The sequence below is a fragment of the Pinus tabuliformis genome, chromosome 3_2, assembly GCF_031772625.1.
Source record: "Pinus tabuliformis cultivar Carrire ecotype Pingquan chromosome 3_2, CPIR1, whole genome shotgun sequence".
Classification (NCBI taxonomy): Eukaryota; Viridiplantae; Streptophyta; class Pinopsida; order Pinales; family Pinaceae; genus Pinus; species Pinus tabuliformis.
The window spans coordinates 254818069-254825259 of record NC_142302.1 but is presented as its reverse complement, the minus strand read 5'-3'; the positions used below and the strand labels follow the sequence as shown (position 1 = coordinate 254825259).

Here is a 7191-nt window from a genome sequence, read left to right as displayed (position 1 = left end):
TTCTTTAAAGGAATTCACCTGATTTCAGGCGACAATTTAGTCAACTGGGCAAAATTGTGGCCTCCTTAGACAATGCCCATAAAGAATACCATCTAGCCACAAGATAGCTGCAAGGCAGACACTTTTTTTTCAAAAAATCTAGCTGTAGGAGTGTTTGAATCCTGTTTGTGATGGTGGAAATGGATTCAGGACCATCAAAAACCCTTGAATCACCCAAAATATTGAAGTTTGATAGCTTTAATCTGGATTTACAAAAATCCCTACATGATTTTGAAAAATTTTGGTGGAAATTATGGGAAATAAGTTTTAGGATTTTGGGTGCCCCATAGTTTCTTGATGGTGTTGAATCCATTTTCACCATAAAAGAATTATTCAAACACTCCCATGATTAGATTTCTTAAAAGAAATTCTGAGAAATTTGCTAGCCAAGCTAAAATTGTGGCCTCGGTAGACAATACCCACAATGAATAATATGGCTACACGGTTTTGAAAAAATATGGAAATCCTGGTTACAACTATCAAGTTTTAGGATTTTAGGTGCCCCACAATTTCTTGATGGTGCTGAATCCATTTTCACCATAAAAAAATGATTCAAACACTCCCACTATTAGATTTCTTAAAAAAATTCAAACGCTCCCACAATTAGAGTTTTAAAAAAAAATTCACACGACAATTTCACTACGCATGTGAAATTGTGACCTCAGTAGACAATGCCCACAAAGAATACCCGATAGTGACAATACAGACAATGCAAACAGAATTTTGAAAAAATAATTATCGAAAACCCTGGTTATAGCAGTCAAGTTTTAGGATATTGGGTGCCCCATGGTTTCTTGATGGTATCTATTTTCACCATAAAAAAATGAATCAAACACTCCTAAGATTAGATTTCTTAAAAAATTCACCACCCTAGAATTTCCCTAGCTAAGCAAAATTGTGGCCTTAGTAGACAATGCCCACAAAAAATACCCGAACCTCAATAGACACTGCCCACAAAGAATACTCGATAACCTCAGTAGACAATGCCCACAAAGAATACTCGATAGCGGCAAAGATAGACCATTTTTTTCCCCAAAAAAATCTAACATTGGGAGTGTTTGAAACCTGTTTTTATAATGGAAAGTTAGACTTGCCCCTGATAATTATCATCGGTCATACGATGACAGTGGTCCTACATCAGCCTTAATGATCCAAACCCATCAGGATCAATCCAAATACGATGTACTAAAAGCGATATTTTATTATTCCATCATTAATGATCGGACTTGGTCTCTTTTTCAAAAATCGCAATCTACAAAAATAATAAGCCACCCATCAAATTCCTCATCCGTCTATCAAAATTCTGGAGGTATTCGACAAGGAAGTATATGCAAAGGTACCTCGCCGATTATGTCACCCTCACCGCTATCACCGCCTCGTACTGTTCATGCCCTGAGGCCCTCCCTTCCCTGCCTTTTCACTAGCCCCGAACTGCTCTCTGAGATCAAATCAATAAAGTATTATGCGCGTCAATAAAATGATGAAAATGGCGTGATTCCGGAACGTTTTTCAAAGTAGAAATGTGAATTGAGAATGAGTCAGGCCGAACAGTATTTTTATTTTGAAACGAAGGGCTAAAGGGGCGGACAGGCCCACAGATCTCTGTTCACATTAATTACTTTTGGTATAATTATAAGCAATGGATCTTGTTGTAGGGAAACAAAATGTACCGTAAAGAAATGGCATCCTCCTCTTCCTCTTCTTCGGCTTCAGGTTCAGCTTCAGGGCCAAGCTCGAGCTCATCTCCCTGCGCTGCTTGTAAATTCCTGAGGAGAAAGTGCACCTCGGAGTGCATTTTTGCACCGTATTTTCCACCCGAGCAACCCCATAAGTTTGCAAGCGTTCACAAGATCTTTGGGGCAAGCAACATCAGCAAGTTGCTCAACGAACTGTCTCCCGAACAGCGAGAAGATGCAGTGAGTTCTTTGGCGTACGAGGCAGAGGCGAGGGTGAAAGACCCTGTTTACGGATGTGTGGGAGCGATCTCAGTTCTGCAAGGGCAAGTGCAACAGTTACGGAGAGAATTGGCGGAGGCCCGTGCGGATCTTGCCCGTTATACAGCCATGGAAATGGGGTTACAGGGAATTCAAGGCGTTCCTGTTCATCCTTCGCCGCATGGGATTCTTGAATTAAGAAGAGAACAAATTCTAGAGTTAGCAAGGCTGCAGGGATCGGGAGTTCCTTGCAGCGAGGCACTCGGAGGAGGAGGAGGCATTTACAATATCACACCCTCTCATCCGCCCCCTACACGTCCTTCTCCTCCAGTTTGTACATGTATAGCCAACGCCACTGAGGGTGGCAATGGGACCAGCGCTGGAGGAGGTGGTGGAGGCAGCTCTGGCAGCACTAGACACTATTCATCTCCACCATGATTTATGTTCGTCATCGGTTGAACTTGGAAAATGAGGTATTGAGCTGAACCCACATAATTGCATATGCTTTCTAAGAGGCCAGGTGACCTTATGTGTATTTACTAGACTCTGAGGGCGTTGGATGCAAGTTTTGCAGCCAAATTTGATATGATATCTCAATATCTTCCCATTTTCCATAGTCGTGTGATAGAATATAATTCATGTTCTTAGAGACTCTGAGAATGATCCCCTTGGTGTTGGATGCAAGTTTTGGAGCCAAATTTTGATATGATATCTCAATATCTTCTAATTTTCCATAGTCGTGTGATAGAATATAATTCATGTTCTTAGTATCAGTATTTTGTGATGTGCTGCCATGACAATAGATGTTTTCCATAGTATGGTCAAGTGATTCAATAACATTACCTTTTTTCCTTTTCGATCATTCATTTATTAATGTCAAATGTTTGGTTGGCTTCAGCTCAATGAATTCTTGTCATGCAAGTAACATTACCTTTTTTCCTTTTCGATCATTCATTTATTAATGTCAAATGTTTGGTTGGCTTCAGCTGAATGAATTCCTGTCATGCAAGAGTGGAATCTGTGAAAACTAATTTTGGATAGGATGGCTACAGTGTTTGACTTTGTCTCGTCGATATATATATATATATAATTGATAGAGAAAATAAAATTAAAAGGAAATTAGTCATACAATTTTGATAAGGAAATTAGTAATACAATTTTTATAGGGCTGTGATTTCTTGATTTCTTGTTATTTAAAATGTATTAATAGATTTAGTATTTTAAAATATTTCTGAATTTTTAAAAAGAAATTAATGATAGGATTGTGATTTCTTCTAATTTAAAATGAAATTAGTAATACAATTTCTATAAGATTGTAATTTCTTATTATTTAAAATGTATTAATGGATTTAGTATTTTAAAATAATCCTGATTAATAAGCCTGATTTATTAAAGATTTGTTGATTAAACAACTTAAACTTATCATTTATAAAAAATTTTACAAAATTTTTATATATAGATATATCCATTTTCGAAAAGTTTTAAAAAATAAAATGTCAAAAACTTTGTTACTAAAAAATATGTTCAGATACTTTTATAAATTAAATTGTATTTGCTTTTATATATTTATATGAAAATTATTTTATTATTATTTATAATATTTATTATTATTTTCTTTATTAAAATTAAAAATGGATTTTATTTCTATAATTTTTGTTGATATTTTAATGTAAATCCATACCATGTTCACTCAGTGAAAGGTCATTTGTTTAGAACGATAACCTCAATTATTATTATTTACTTTTATATAAGTTGGTAAATTGATTTTATCAAACTTTCGACAAAACCATATAGCATAACGATCTTTACATTATAGCACCTGACGAAACCATATTTACATTTTGTCGTAAACTAAAAAGTAACACGGTTTTATCCGAATATTATAACTATAAAATTTTCAGTGTAATTAAAGTAGAAAGTAAACAACTGTACGTCTTCTTTGTCCAACGGCATTACTAAAAGTCATAAAACTTTTGCTATTTAATCCAAGTACAACGAACGCAAGATGTCTCTCACTGCATCAGTTTACGCATCAAACTCTATTCCTAAGAGCTTAGAAAGATGTGTCGATTAGGGAAATCACTGAATACAATGCAATTTTTTTTTTTTCTAATTTCGGCTCTTGATGTTATACAAACAAACATATGTTTATTTGAAAACGTTTAGTTCAGAAATCAAAGCAATTTGTGGGCAGAAAAGCATGTCCAATTAACTATAATATTATACGGAGTTGTTTTTAGTGTGATTTTTTGGAAGTTTTTATGGTGGGTTTTTCCGGTGTAATTTCTCTAAAATTTTATAGGAATTTATTGAAATCACAAGCTTGATAAGTAATCCTCTGCAATCTAAGTGCCTTAGGAGTTTTCCATGGTGCTGAATCCATATATACAGTCAAAAAACTAATTTAGATAACACAAATCAAGATTTCACCTCAATTTTTTCCACTATATTTCCTCACAAAAAAGTCCAAAAAAATCACATTAAAAACAACTCCCTCTCGTATAATTTCATAAATATTTATTTATAATTAAAATTACTACTAAGATGAAAATGCACGCCAGGAAGGTATTAGGGAATTATCTGTTCTCTGATGAAACATGTATTTGGGTAAAGATACCATATGAATTACCTTGATTCAACAAATTTTTTTTTGGGTAATAATTTGGTGTTTCATGGCCGTAGATATGAATGGAAAGTGAATTTGGTTCTTCATGATTCATTATCTAATACAGTATAGTGCATAATTACCTAATATATTATGTTGCAGCACCTAATATACTGACATAATTTGAATGTAGATTCTGGAATATTTTGGATATCTGAGGAACAGGAGCTAAGTCAAATTGACTTTATTCCTTCCCCTTCCCGGTTAATCAAATTTCAAAGATACTTGAGAGTTTGGAATCCAGATAAGAAGTGTTAGGAACATGAATCAAGTTCTGCATGATTTATTGTTCAATACGATATATTGCACAGTGCCAAAGCAGTGTCATTGGAACCAATAATCAAGAACAAGGAAATTTAAGAGTGTTAAATTGTTAGAAGTGGCTTCTCAAGTTTTTTGGGAGTGCAGGAAGGGACTTCATCCAAGGTTTTAGAATTCTCTCTATCGGAGTGAAAATGCAAACTACAGATTGGAATTTCAATTTAGTTGCATAGTTAATCATCTTTTCAATCATTTTTTAGATTATATCATCATATCAATATTTTAAATGAAAAAATATATAAAAAATATTAATGAAAAATAAATACTTACTATATGCAATGAAAATATTGAGTGTGTATTAGTAAAAGTTAAATAATGTAATTTTTAAAAATATTTTCTAATTAAATAAAAAAAAAAATATTATTTAATATAATAAAAAAACATGTGATGTATCGAAAATTCATGGAGTAAAACCCATGCTCAATATAAACCATTAATTACAAAATTTGTTTTCTAATTTGTTTTGTGACGTAGCACTTCTCTACATGGGGCTGTTGTTCTTGGTCTCATGAAGATCATTTTATTTTCCAGGTGACTCGGTATTTTCTGTGTGTCTTCATCAAGCTCTACAACCTTTGCTACAATATGTTCAAGAACCAGTACTGCCACTCCATCTTTCACCATGATGACTTGAGAAAATTTACTGGTGGAAGACTATGATGTATCCATGTACTGTCACAATTGCAATGGATTGACATTGTTTCTAATAACATCAGTGGTTGTGTGCGGTCATATCTAAGTGGCTTTTGGTCATTGGCTTTTCTAATAACATCAGTGGTTGTGTGCGGTCATATCTAAGTGGCCTTTGATGCTTGGCTTTTCTAATAACATCAGTGGTTGTGTGCGGTCATATCTAAATGGCCTTTGGTCATTGGCTTTTACGAAGACATGCCTTATAAAGGTAAATTTCTAATTTGATCGTGCAAGGCATAATTATAGTGATGCTGATATTTACTTTCCCGGTCTCTCTATTTACGAGTGGAGATGTGCAAGTGTTATAAGATGGTGCTGTTCATTACTTGCCACGTTAGAATTGTACTGTGCGAGGAACAATTGTAATGTTGCTACATGATGCTGACATTCCAAGTTTGTGTTTTTATGATTGTGTAAAAGACGGTGCTATTCGCTTGTATGTTTGGGATCTAGAGGAAATGGTCCAATTTAGTGTTGCGGGGGAGCGCGCCCCCCCCCTCGCTCCCGCTCCCGATCCGCGCTCCGGGCGGGAGCGGGTCGGGAGCGCGCTCCCTAAAAAAAATTTCGCTCCCTGCCTTTTCGGGAGCGTTTTCGGGAGCGTTTTGCCTTTTTTGCATTTTTTTTTGTAGTAATGTTCGAAATGCAATTTTTTTTGAAAGAAACAAATAGTTTTTGAGTGGGGCAACTTAATGATCAAGTCTAGGCCCTAGTATTGATATGCTATTCATGGTAATGTTAAATTCTTAAAGTAAAAGTGACATTTTCTTTAATTTTCATTTTCATCCTTTTACTTAAATTTTTAACATTACCATGAAATGACTCAGGATGTTTGAGAGTGGTTTCGTCCTCATTGGATTTCATATGCAGAAAGTAGAATTTTAGATTTCATTCAAAATCCAGCAGACTTATCAGTTTTTCAGGATTTCAGGATTGGGGGATTGCAATGTTTCCATTGAATTTTGTCATGTATTAGGGTATGGAACTCATATTTAATCAAGAGTACCAATCCCTCTATGTACCTTGATGTTAGTGACATTGGTTGTCGAACTCCTCTATCATGACCCTTCTAAAAATGTACGCATCACTCAAACAAAATCTTGACTTGACATGCTATGCTTTTTCTATCTTATGTTAATGCTTAGAGGGTGATATTAATGACAAAGATCCCTATACAGATACAAAGGTAATGACAAAGATACCTCTGGATATTAATGCTTGGAGGGTGATATTAATGACAAAGATCCTGATTTTGCAACAAGACTAAAAAATTAGACATTTCTCGTGGTGGCAAGAGGCCCAAGCATAAGAAATAGATAATAGATTTACTTCTCTTCTCTAGTTTCTAGTAGCTTTTATAACTATTGACTCTTTCATATTTATTATGATATTTTTTTAAACAATATATGACAATTTAAGTTTGAAGTTGGCAATTATAACTCATTAGTAATGAATTATGAATATGATGCTTCATGAAAGTTGAAAGTTGTTTCATTTCGTTTCATTTTATAACATTTCATTTCATGTTAGATATTATTTGTT

The 7191-nt window shown here is 34.5% G+C and overlaps 1 pseudogene across 1 annotated transcript; it reads left to right on the top strand.

Annotated features, from left to right (window-relative positions):
- Window positions 1-1463: 1463 nt before the first annotated feature.
- Window positions 1464-5930, top strand: LOC149180641 (protein LATERAL ORGAN BOUNDARIES pseudogene; annotated as a pseudogene). The gene is made up of 2 exons (XR_016256956.1): window positions 1464-2446; window positions 5491-5930. The product of XR_016256956.1 is annotated as a protein LATERAL ORGAN BOUNDARIES pseudogene (transcript).
- The last annotated feature ends 1261 nt before the right edge of the window (window positions 5931-7191 follow it).